Below are 13758 nucleotides of genomic sequence, written 5' to 3' on the forward strand. Positions count from 1 at the left end.
TGTTATGTTTGAATGATATACTATTATATTTAAAGGCTGCATTAAGAATTCCATCCACCAGAAACATCCAGTTCAGATAAATTGTGCAAACATTTGAAAGAAAGTCTTTTATTCTATAAATCTCTCTTTTACTTGATAGTTGTAACATTGGAGGGGAAGACATGTTAACCAGGATAAATGTAGCACTGTGTATGAGACAGGAAAAATTATAAAAAGAGTAGTCAGAATACCTGTCCTTGGTTTCAACAGATTCTGATGTTGGTCAACAGTTACTAAGTAATTAATGGGCCTGTTACAATTTATCTCTTCAGACATTTCATTGCAAATTTGTATTTTGTCAGAATTTTGTTATTTTAAATTATAGATTTTAACTTGATTTACTTTGTGTGTTTGTTCATGCATCAACATTTTAAAACTCTAAAATTCATGAACATATGTCCACATCTTTACAAAGACACAACAGGGAACACATCATTTAGAAGGTATAAAAGGCTGTGGAAAAAGAGACTATTCTCAGATTAGCCTTACAATGTATCTTCTCAAATTAAGTTATCTGACATTCCAATGAGAAACTTAATGTTGGCTTCTTTTAATTATTCCTCAAAAAATGAAACTTGGGATGAGAGATCAATGTGACCTGAAATCAGGAATGTATAAAACAGAAATAGAGTTGAGAACACAGGATTTCTAAAAGCCCAATAAATAATCTGCATTCTTTTTGTGTTGGCCATCAGTAAGAGAGTGCATGAAACTAAATGTTTACCCAGTGAAGATTTTTCAATAAGAATCCCCCAAAAGTAAAAGAATCTCTTGCCCTTTGCTCTCCCTGGATTCAACAAAATACCCATCACACAAGAGGAGTTCAGCAAATGTTTTTCCATTGAAAATCAATTAAAATGTCTCAATTAAAAACTGAATTGCAGATGGGTCACTATTCGCAATCCTCTAAAAGATAGGATGGTTCTGCTTGTGACTGAAAACAAAGCAGAAATGGAATATGAAAAAAACAAACAACAGCAACAATAAAAATAGAATGGTGCCTGCAACTATGGAAATAAACTCCCACTTGTTGGAGGCTGGTTCTGCAGTCCTGTTTCTGCTACTTCATGTAGCAGGACTACAGAGACCAAGGCCACAACAGCTTTAGGTAATACTGAGATTGTCTGTCCATTGCCCTCAGGCTTCCAGGATCACATAGAATGCTGCTTAGCTTATGAAAACTTGGATGGCATTCAAACACAATATAAAGTATTTATTATTCATAGATCAGTCCATTTCAAACAAACAGCATTTAAATAGAATTCATGAGAAATAAATTATTGAATGACACCTTCAATTTATAACTCAAATAAATGATGGTTGGTGGGTCCATTGTCCTAGTTATGGTCCAGATAGGTGGGAAAAATGGTAGGAAGTTTCCATAGATTAGTGTGGTAGTCAATGTTATACCTTGGTCTTTGGTCTTTGGCTGGCCTGTGTCTAAGTCAGGCAGGACAGGAAATTTAATAGCACTCTCGCTAACTGAGTATGCATCTAGTGTAAATTGGATGTGTAGGCAATGAGAGGATCTCTAGTATGACTCCAGTGCTGGCTAGTCATTGAGAAATTGTGACTGAGATCAGTCTACTTGTCTTTGGATTAGAACAGGAAAACAGAGCAGAGCCACAAACGGCCTCTCTGACAATCACCCTTAATATCATCAGCCACAAGGATAATGCTTCACGCTGGATTTATCAAAGCTGTCCCAACAAATTTCCTTTAAGGAAATTTGCATTTTTTGCTGTTTTTACATTAAAAAAAAATTCTTTCTAAAATTAGAAAGAAGACCAAGAAAGAATAAATCTAGGTGACAAGGAGGGAATAGGGGGTGAAAAAGAACACATGAAATATGAAAGAGAAAAAGACTGTGTCTGGGAAGGCAACAAGGAGGTAATGGGTACACCAGGAAATTATAGGAAAGAAAGGAGAATACATGCTTGCACACTTAAAATGCCATAATAGTATCTAATACTACTTAGATATTAATCCATTTAACTAAAATATTAAAATTTTAACTGAAAAGAAATCTTGCTTGTCTGTGCATGTTTGCCCATGCATGCCTCTTTCCACATCAAGGTGCCCAGTGGCTAACCAGAGGCTACATTTCATGAGATTAGTCAGTGTAAGGCGAGCCCCAGTAGCCTTAGAGTTATTGCTACGGAATGGAAGCTTCCTTCCTCACTGAGGCCCTGAAGCTTGCCTCAAACAATTTGAAGTCAACTTCTCTTTGGTTTAACAAAATACACAGTTTTGAAATGAGTTTTAAATCTTTTACTCTCACTATCTATAGTTATTGTTAAACAAAATAGATTTGATTAAAATAATACCCACTGCTACTGCCCCATTCTTTTACGTTCTTGGTTACCTTTGCTTTATGCTGTCTGTCCATCATGTGGGGAGGCTCTGAGGGGATGTTTTAAATGTAATCAAAAGGAAGCCAGAGGTCTTTGAGCTTGATAATACTGTGTGAGCACATAGCCTTTGATGTGAAATGTCTCCAACACCTGAGCCTAAATAGCACTTGACGATACAGATATTGCGTTTGGTATAAAATGCCTCCAACGCCTGAGCAAACAGAGGTTGGCATAAAAAAAAAAAAGACCAAGGGTATACAAGTTGGAAAAGAAGAAGTCAAACTCTCACTATTTGCTGATGATATGATAGTTTACACGATTGACCCCAAAAATTCTACCAAAGAACAACTATAAACAACTTTAGCAGTGTAGTAGGATACAAGATTAACTAAAAAAAAAAAAATCAGTAGCCCTCATTTATTTAGATAATAAATGGGAAGAGAAAGAAATCAGAGAAATATCACCCTTCACAATAGTCACAAATAACACAAAATATCTTGGAGTAACTCTAACCAAACAAGTGGAACACCTGTATGACAAGAGTTTTAAATCTTTAAAGAAAGAAATTGAAGAAAACACTAGAAAATGGAAAGCTGTTCCATGATCTTGAGTAGGTAAAAGTGACATAGCAAAAATGGCAATCTTAGCAAAAGCAACCTACAGATTCAATGCAATGCCCATCAAAATCTCAGCAAAATTCTTCTCTGACCTTGAAAGAACAATACCCAATTTCACATGGAAAAACAAACAAACAAACAAACAAATAAAAAACCCTGGAGAGCCAAAACAATCCTGTACAATAAAGAAACTTCTGGAGGCATCACAATACCTGATTTCAAACTCTACTATAGAGCTATGGCAATGAAAACAGCCTGGTATTGGCATAGAAACAAAGAAGATGACCAATGGAACCAAATTGAAGACCCAGATATCAATCCACATACCTAGGAACACCTGATTTTTGACAAAGAAGCAAAAAATATAAAAAGAAAAAAAGAAAGCTTATTCAACAAATTGTGTAGGAATGACTGGGTATCAACATGTAGAAGAATGAAAATGGATCCATATCTATTGTCACGAACAAAACTCAAGTCCAAGTGGATCAAAGACATCAACATAAAGGCAGCTACACTGAACCTCATTGAAGAGAAAGTGGTATGTTCACTTGAACACATTGGCACAGGAGATCACTTCATAAATATAACCCCAAAAGCACAGACACTGTGATCAACAGTTAATAAATGGGACCTCCTGAAACTGAGACGCATCTGTAAAGCAAAGGACACTGTCACTAAGACAAAAAGGCAAAGGATAGAGTCAAAACAGTAGCCTACAGGATAGGAAAAGATCTTCACCAACCCTACATTGGATGATCTCCAAAATATACAAAGAACTCAAGAAACTATTCATAAAAAGAACAAATAGCCCCAAAAATATGGGGGTATAGACCTAAACAAAGAACTCTCAACAGATGAATCTAAAATGGCTGAAAGACACTTAAGAAAATGCTCAGCCTTCTTAGCCATCAGAGAAATGCAAACAAAACAACTCTGAGATTCCATCTTACACCTGTAAGAATGGCCAAGACCAAAACCACTGAAAACAGCTTATACTGGAGAGGACCTGGGGTCAAGGGAATACCCCTTCATTGCTTTAGAAATCACTATGGTGATTTCTTAGAAAATTAGGAAACAGTCTACCTCAAGACCCAGCAATAGGCGGTGGGGCCTGGGCAGCCGGAGCAGCGCGGACCCCGGTTCTCGGCTCCCGGCGCCATGTGAGGGGGTAAGGGGGCCGCGGGGGGCCTGGCGCTCCCCGGCAGAGGAGCAGTGGTCAGCAGTGTTTGTGGTCCTCTTTGCTCTCATCAACCATCCTCATCCTCTACAGCTCCAACAGTGCCAACGAGGTCTTCCACTAAGGCTCCCTGAGGGGCCGCGTGCTTCGGCCCGTCAACCTCAAGAAGTGGAGTTTCTCCAACGCCTACTTTCCTATCCTGGGAAACAAGACGCTGCCCTCCCGGTTCAACCAGTGCGTGATTGTAACCAGCTCCAGCCACCTGCTGGGCACCATACTGGGCCCTGAGATTGAGCGGGCAGAGTGAACCATCCGCATGAATGATGCTCCCACCACTGGCTACTCGGCCGACGTCGGCAACAAAACCACCTTCCGCATAGTGGCCCATTCCATTGTGGTCCGTGTGCTGAGGAAGCCCAGGAATTCGTCAACCGAACCCCTGAGATGGTGTTCATCTTCTGGGGCTCCCCAAACAAGATGCAGAAGCCACAGGGCTGTCTCCTGCGAGTTATCCAGCGGGCGGGCCTTGCGTTCCCTAACATGGAGGCCTACGCCGTCTCTCCCGCCCATATGCAGCAGTTTGACAACCTCTTCCGGGGTGAGACGGGCAAGGACAGGGAAAAATCCCTTCCTGGTTGAGCACGGGCTTTTTTTTACCATGGTGATTGCGGTGGAGTTGTGTGACCATGTGCACGTGTACGGCATGGTCCCTCCCGACTACTGCAGCCAGCGGCCCCGCCTGCAGCGCATGCCATACCACTACAGTGAGCCCAAGGGGCCCAATGAGTGTGTCACCTACATCCAGAACGAGCACAGCCGTAAGGGCAATCACCACCGCTTCATCACCGAGAAGAGGGTCTTCTCATCCTGGGCCCAGCTCTACGGCATCACCTTCTCTCACCCCTCCTGCGCCTAGCCATCCCATCAGTGCAGTCTCAGAGAGATGCAGGCAAAGTGGCTCTGGTTCAACCATTGACCATGACCATCTTCCAGCCAGTCTGGGCTGACTGGAGTATTTCCCAGCCAATCAAATCAGGGCCTTGATGAAAGTTTTTTCTCCAGCCAAGCAGGGCTGGGGTCATCTCTTGGTCAATCAGGGATTTGGAATTCTGTATGGTTTAATCAGGTGTCAGGGGGTCTTTCTTGTCTAGTCAGGGTCTGAGCATAGTCAATCAGGGTACAGGGGTCTTGCAGAGTTAGTCTGAGGCTTAGGTCATGTCCTTTCCCATAGGCCTTGCATCAGAGCCCCAGGAATCGGCCCCATATCATCCCCTGCTTAGCTGGGACAAAGAGGTCCCGTCCCAAGGATCTGGGGACTTTGTGTTGCCCCACAGTTCTGGAATCAAAGATACTATATGGGGTAGGAGCTCTCAGGAGGCCAGGCCAGAGACTGTGTGGAGTTCTAGAAATGGCAGGGAAGGCTGGGAGGTAGGAGGCGGGTGGGTGTCCAGGTCCTGTCTTCTTCCTGAGTGACCTTGGACAAGCCCTCCTCTCTTTCTGGCATGCTGCGATGACATCACATTCCTGTGTGCAGACAGAGACCCTTACTCCACCCCAGCTCTCATTGTCACTGGGGAACTCAGCTTCCTGGGGATGGGAGCCTGGGGTGCCCTTCCACACCTCCTAGAGACATCAGGGTGTTCTTGTGTCAATGCCCTTATGGTTGAGGAACTCTGAGGAAGTGGGGCAAACACGCACCTGTTTTCTCAGCCCCTTTCAGTCCAGCTGCCAAAATGCCAGGCGTCTCTTCCTGCCCTGCAGTAGGTGAGTGTTCCCTCTGCCCAAAGGAGCCTTTGGGATGGAGACTGGGTCTCCCAGCCACACCAGGGCAGCCTTTGTTTAGAGATGCTGAGGGCTTTGGGGAGAAGTGCCCCCCCCCAGTTTGGAATCGGAATAGAGAGAGACAGGAGCTGGGTTACCTGGGTTCTGTCCCCTGCTCAAGCACTTTACTAAAGTTGGGCCTGGGTGGGGTGTGTTTAAGGCCCACTCTTACATAGCCTGCAAGCGAAGGCCTTCCCAGCGGAGGCTGTGGAGTGTCTGTGTGCGAGGGTGGGGGCTGGCCAGCTCTGAGTCCTCGCACTCTGAGGTAATGGGAGTCAGTGACAGCCCCAGAGATCTGGTTTTGTAACGATTTACACAGAAATAAACACACCTAAGCCCCCCCCCCAAAAAAAGACCCAGCAATACCACATTTGGGTACATACCCAAAGGATGTTCAAGCATACCACAAGGACATGTGCTCACTATGCTCATGGTAGCATTATTTGTAATAGCCAGACCTGATAACCACCTAAATGCCCCTTGACCAAAGAATGGATAAAGGAAAAGTGGTACATTTACACAATGAAGTACTACACAGTGAAAAAAAAAAAAAAACAAATGACATCTTGAAATTTGCAGGCAAATGGATGGATCTAGAAAACACCATATTGAGTAAGATAACCCTGACCCAGAAAGACAAATATCATATGTACTCACTCACAAGTGGGTTTTAGACATAAAGCAAAGAAAATCAGCCTATAATTCACAATCCCAGAGAAACTAGACAACAATGAGAACACTAAGAGAGACATACATGAATCTAATCTACATGGGAAGTAGAAAAAGACAAGATCTACTGAGTAAATTGGGAGCATGGGGACCAGGGAAGAGAGTTGAAGGAGAGGGGAGAGGAAGGGAGAGGAGCAGAGAAAAATGCATAGCTCAATAAAATCAACTGAATAAATGAATGAATAAGAAAGAAAAGAAAACCGAGCAAGCCGGGGAGAATGAGCCTTCTTGGTTTTACTGCTTCAATTTCTTCATCTAGGTTCTCACTAGGCTTAAGTTCTTGCGTTCATTTCCTTCAATGGTGGACTGGGATCAGGTCACGTAAAGCCAAAGAAACCCTCCCCCCCATAAAAATGAATAATTTTTACTACATTTAGAGACTTTTTAAGACATTTTACTTTCAAGCTCTGAATATGATTTTTAGATAAAATAAAATAAAATAGTTTGATGGCTAGGGAGATGAACCAGGTGTCAGACTTTCCTACTGTACAAGCCTGACAACCTAAGTACAATCTCTGAAGCCAGATAAAGAGCTGAATGTGAATGCAGTAGCCTCATTTGTACTCCCACATGTCCTACAAGGTTGTGTGGATTGGGAAGAGGAGAATTAGCTTACTAGCTAATGCCTGGAGGACACATGTCCTGTGACAAAGACAAGGCAGGGGATCCTACTGGAACACGGTGTCAAGAAAAAACCCACTTGAAAGTCATCCTCCAACATCCACAGGTACTCCACGGTACATATGTCCCAATATTCATACACACTCACATACACACACATACACACATATGTACACACATACACAAATACATATACACACATACACACACACACACACACACACATATATATATATACATATACACACAAATAAATACAGAGACAGAGAGGCAAACAGAGAGACAGAGAAAAAGAGATAGACAGATAAAGAGACTGAGAACAAAAATGAAAGAAAATAAAACAGCTTAGGTATATATGAAGAAAAAAACCTACTAATGAGATTAGATGGTTCATATCTAACAGAAGGATATTATTAATTCTGTCACTAGCAGAAAGATTAAGAACTCAAAGCTAGCCGGGCAGTGGTGCATGTTTTTAATCCCAGCACTCAGGAGGCAGAGGCAGGTGGATCTCTGTAAATTTGAGGCCAGCCTGGTCTACGACAGCTATTTTCAGGACAGGCCCCAAAACTACAGAGAAACCTTGTCTTGGGAAAAAACAAAACAAAAAATCCCTCAAGAGTAGACTGTACAGTGGGAAACATTCTAAAACAATGAAGATATTTTTACAAAAGGAATTAAAGGGGGGAGGAAGATAAAAAGAAAACAGAAAAAAATGGCTAACTAACAAACAGTTTTTTAAACTTTACATACAAAGATATATAATTTGGAAATGTATAGATTTTGCTCTTTAAGTACAAGAATTTTATTTAAATTATCAGTATGTGCAGTATTCTACTTGTAATGGATAATATAGTATGCAGTAGATTTTGGATGATTAAAAGGTTTTTGTCATCTGTGACTTGTATATCATCACCTGGCTTCAGTCAGTGCAATCAGATGAAAACTCAGAGAAAGCCTTCCATGCCACCTACCCTGAGTACACTTTGTTCATGGCTATGTCAGATCCAGGAAAGTGACAGTTTATTGTGCTCTTTAAGCCCATGGACTAGGTCTTTTTAGAGCAATACAGTGACCATCTTCTTATACTAAACAATCAAATTAAGTTCCCACACTTGACATTACTGACAACCCTTCTCTTTTAACTGAATTCTGAATGATTCTTGTGAATAGACAGTCTTGGTCGGGCTGATGAAGTTGGTACATTTCTTCCTAGAATGTCATTTCAAGTACACAAAATTTATACACACACACACACACGTGTGTGTGTGTGTGTGTGTCAGTGCTATGAGATAAATTATTTCCATAAAAGGTGTAAGACAATGTGGACATCATTGTGGATATAGTAAACCCTGACATCTAGCAAACAGGTTTAACATGAAAGGAGTGTTGAGTGTAAAATGGTGCAGGAGTCAGAATGATTCATATAGTCAAGCCAAATGAAAGCATTTGTGATTCCCAGTAATGAACACTGATCTAGTTTAACAACACCTATCTAAAATAGAGAAAAATACAAAATTCTCTTAAGGGTTAGTGTTTTTGGATAACTGTTACTGTGATGAAACAACATGACCAAAACCAATTTGGGGGGTGAAATGGTTTATTTGACATACTCTTCACACTGCAGTCTATCTCCAGAGGAAGGCAGGACAGGAACTCAAGCTGGAATGAAAGCTGGAGGCAGGAACTGCTGCAGAGGTCATGGGGGAGGGTGCTGCTTACAGATTTACTCAGCCTATTTTCTTAGAGAACCTGGGACCGCCAGCCCAGAGATGGCACCACCCACAATAGACTGGGCCCTCCTCCATGATCACTAATTAAGAAAATGTCCTATAGCTCCTATAACTGGATCTTTTATCAATTGAGGTTTCCTTCCTTCATATTACTCTAACCTTGTGTCAAATCGACATAAAACTGGCCAAGATAGTGAACTTATAACTTTTTCTTGACCAAGTTTAAGAGCAGAAATTCAGAATCTCGGGCTCAAAGAAATAAAACTAATGCATGGTTTCCAAGCTTAAGACTTTAGACCTCAAGCAGGCTATGCTGTGGGGCATCAGATTTGTTCATTTCTTCTTAAACAGATCCTTTTGTGAATAGTGTGATTTTTTTTTTTTGCAGTGTTCATAGGAGTGAATAACCCATAGTCAAAGTCAGGAAGCCTAACCTGAGCCCCCTTTGTCCACTAAAGCAAATTTGGTTTTGTAGCCATCCTGGAAGGATGTGTGCTGCAGGCATACAACTTTTTATCAGTGACTTCAGAGACATCTTTTAGTTTTCCAAAGCAAGGCAGCAATACGGACTGTAAAGCACATGTCTTGTTACCCCTATGGCAGAGTAAGTTTTTATTATTGTTTTACTTTGTTTTCCATTGTTGTTTCCCGCCTGTCACCCCCACATAAGCCTCTCACTGCCTGAGAGATTTTGTCATCCAGAACACAGCCACTGCGAAGAACAGTGTGAAAGGTTGCCAAACGCGGTTGCCACAGTCTGTGTTTGGCTGGGTCAGTGTAGTAACTGATGCAGCCATGGCATTCGCCAGCTTTACACGTGGCATGGCTTTCCAGTTCCTCTCATGCCCGCCCAACCCCGATGCTCAGGCAAGACCTGAGTCAGGAGTCCATAAGATTTGTATTTGAGTTTTGACACTGCTGTTTCATGGTGTATTTCTTTCAGTCTTACCCTATTCATTTGTAAAATAAACATAATAGAAATAGTTCTTTTTCTTTAAAACATCTTATGGATGGTGTGTTTGTGTGTGTGTGTGTGTGTTCATGCTTCTTCGTGTGAATAAGGACACATGATGCATGCAAATGCAGAGGCCTGAGGATAAATTCAGATGGCAGTCCTTCCTTTCCATCTTGAGACAGGGTACCCTATAAAAGACCTCTGCACCCTGAGTGCTAGCCTCCAGCTCAGGACCCTCTGCATCCTGCATGCTGACATCCAGCTTGCAAGGATTCTCTGCTTCCCAAATGCCTTACACAAACTGGAATTACATGCAAGCTATTGCATATGGCTTTACGTAGGCTTCAAACTCAAGTCCTCATGTTTAAAGCTTTACTGAGGGATCTTCCCAGCTCTGTTTTACTTACTAAAAAGCTTTTTCAATCATCAAATGTATAAAAGTCATTAAACACAAGCCCTGAAACACAAAGCAAACAGTCAGTAGTGTAATGGTAAAAGTAAACACTGGATCTTGTGCCAGCCACTGGAAATTAATGTTCCCAAGACATCCTATTTATTCAAGGCATTTTTTAAACAAAAGCCAAGCCTAATTTTTGGAAAGAGACAGTATTCTAATTTTAAACCTTTGAAGCATTCCTAATAATGCCATGCTTTTATATAGAGTTGTATTTTCAAATGTTTTTTTCTTCTCATCATATTCAGAGGATAAAGACCCTGGGAGGTTTCTTCATGTTAGTTTTAAGAGTTCAGTACTTCAACTGAATATTTTATCTAATCTAATGGCATATTTCTATCTTTATGCTTTTAGGAAGCAAAACCTAAGAAATGACTTAGCGATTGAAGTCCAACTACTTAGTAAGGCCTTGGGAATTACCTACAAAGAGGTCCCGGCAGGTCCATCCGCAGCAGATAAGAGTTTTAAAAGCTTAACATATACATTAAAAGCTTCTTGAAAAAAATCCTTGAGAAAACTTAAAACTGAAGACAGTAATGGATGAAGATGATGAAATTCTAAATATAGCTGCTGATAAAGAATGGAAACCATATCAAATTGATTCGCTCTAGAGGCAGGAACATACCAAAAACATTCTGTTGATAAGCATCCTAGAGAAATAGGAAGTGTAACCTTTGAACAGTGGCTATGACCGCTGAGGAGGTGGTAATTTTGACAGTTATGTTGCACTGGCTCAAACTCCAAACAGGTCAATTAGCTTTAACAAAATTCCTTTTCACCTCTGAATGAATTTAACCACTGCATATTTATATAATCATAGTTTCAAATTTTGGTTATGCTTCAGTTTATCTTAAAAATTTAGCAGGGATTCATTAATTCTAATTAATTAAAATAATGTTCAGGGATTTGTTTGCTTGCCATCATTAAATTAAATCAACCCCTTGAAATTCAAAATAATTAGCGAAGAAGATCCAGAGTGATGAGATATTTTTGAAAGGGCATTGTTAGTTTATGTTGCTATGAGAGAAATATAGAACACTTTAGAACAGTATGATTTTGGTATCTGGTTTGAATATTCTAGATCTGAAACAGGAAAATGGAAAATAATGGAACTTCATGTTATTTTAGGAAATGAAAGCATATTTTTAAAAATCAGGTGTATCAAAAAGGTTTAAGAGTTCTCAATGGCCACATTTTTAATAACTGTATAATGTAAAAGCAAAAATACATAAAAATAAAAATAAAATACTTTTAATTATGTCTAAATAAATGTCTATGAGTATATTGATACAAATACAGGTAAAAAGTATGTAATTGGGACTAAAGGGACAATATCGTTTGGAGACTCGGGACACAGATGCTTGCACTGACAAAGCAGTGAGTGCACCGACTCTAACTAGTGCACAAATACTGACGCTGAGGAGTGAAAACACACAGAGAAACAGAGCCTTTGCCTCATGTCAAGGTGTCATCTCTCCAAATGCACATTCACACTCAAGCACATCCCCTCAGTGTACCCAGTCCTGACAGTAAAGCTTGGACCAAGGGATATGAATTAATGTGGCCAGCTTCTTTGATGTGCTCTATGAATGAGATATCATTCCTCAGGTTTCCTTCTCATTAAAACCTCAGATTGCTCACATTTCAACCACAGATCAGACTCGAAGCATAAGACTGTCTATGAAAACCTGACCATCGGTTTCCCTAAGGACTGAGGCCATAGCAGGCAAAGGAAACAGAAGGTGTATCATAAATTGACAGTGAGAAAGGAGGAAGAAATTAAAGGTGGCAGAGGAGCAGGGGAAAATGTAGGCAGAGACTGCTTGTTCAGAGCTACCCAGACCCAAATATTGACACAGAAACTATATTAATTACAATACTGTTTAGCCAAAAGCTTTGGCATATTTTTAGCTAACTCTTAAATTAACCCATTTCTATTAATCTGTCTATCTCCATTAGATTGTGACCTACCGGTAAGGTTGTGTCTGGCAGCTGGCATCTTTCTCTTTGGCAGTTACGTGGCGTCTCTGGCTCCACCTACTTTCTCTCTATATCTCTGTTCAGATTTCCCACCTGGCTTTACTCTACTAAGTCATTGGCTGAAACATCTTCTTTAATACCCAACTACCATAAAACATATTCATAGCATACAGAGGGGAATCCCATGTCAGGTAAAACCCTAGACCAGAAGCTTTTGGGATCTGAATAGTTCCTTACTCCAACTTGCTTACAATGCTGCATTATGGCTCAAGGTGCTGCCCTGTTGGACTTTGAGGTTTTGATAAGTGGTTCTAGAAGGTGATCACACAAAAGAAAGCTGGATGAAGGATACTTGAGAACTCTGTAAGTTTAGATCTCATCTATAAAATCTAAAATTAATACAAAATGTTATCAAATAACAGTTCTCATAATAAAATAAACATATCTGCAAGACAATGGTTGACATTTAACCAGCAATGTGTACCATGCGTTTTTGTTTGTTTGTTTCTAATGTCTTTATATTTACTTAAATATGCCATTTTTACAAATTAATACTTAGATGTTTTTCTTTTATTATTTTGTTTATTTATTATTTTATTTACTTATTTATATATTTTATTATTTTCTTTTATTATATTATCATCTTTTGGCTGAAGAACTGAGGAGAAGAATGGATGAGTTAGCCCTGAGGTCACCAAGCAGTTAGCCATGGTGCTGGGGCTTTGCTATATGACAGTGAAACAAAAATGTATATTCTTTTCTTCCTTTTATTGAAAATAGGTATTTTTTTCTCTTGCAATATTCTGGATACGGTTTCCTATGCCTCCTCTCCTCCAAGTTCCTCCCCATCTCCCTTTCTATCTATCTCTTATTTGAAAACAGTCTTTTACTAGGCGACAGTAATGAAATACAACAAAAGAATATATGATAAGATAAAACAAAATATCACATCGGATTGGACAAGAGAAGCATACAGAAGAAAAAGTCATGATGACTGACTCTCTTTATTTGCCAATAAAAACTCATTTCTATCACTTTTGTTATAAACAGTTCTATATCTCTGGGACTTCATGTAGTCAAGTTCCTAGTGGTTTACATTTGGTTTAATTTTCTTAGGAGCAATATTTTTCTATGATCTTTATATATGTAGTTAATTTCCTGTTGGTGTACATTTGGTTTAATTTTATTGGGAACAATATTGTTCTATGATCTTTATATATGTGTTATCCTGTCAATTCCCACTAGTTACAAAATTATTACATTAATATATATCATGTA

General features: G+C 40.0%; 1 protein-coding gene and 1 pseudogene across 5 annotated transcripts in view; both read left to right on the forward strand.

Annotated features, from left to right (window-relative positions):
- The window catches only part of Nlgn1 (neuroligin 1), an 883993-nt gene that overhangs the window by 467693 nt on the left and 402542 nt on the right, over positions 1–13758 (forward strand). The window lies entirely within an intron of this gene.
- Positions 1889–6344, forward strand: LOC121453007 (annotated as a pseudogene).

The sequence above is a fragment of the Microtus oregoni genome, unplaced genomic scaffold (genome assembly GCF_018167655.1).
Source record: "Microtus oregoni isolate MIOR12 unplaced genomic scaffold, Mior012 000010F_ref0000083, whole genome shotgun sequence".
Lineage (NCBI taxonomy): Eukaryota > Metazoa > Chordata > Mammalia > Rodentia > Cricetidae > Microtus > Microtus oregoni.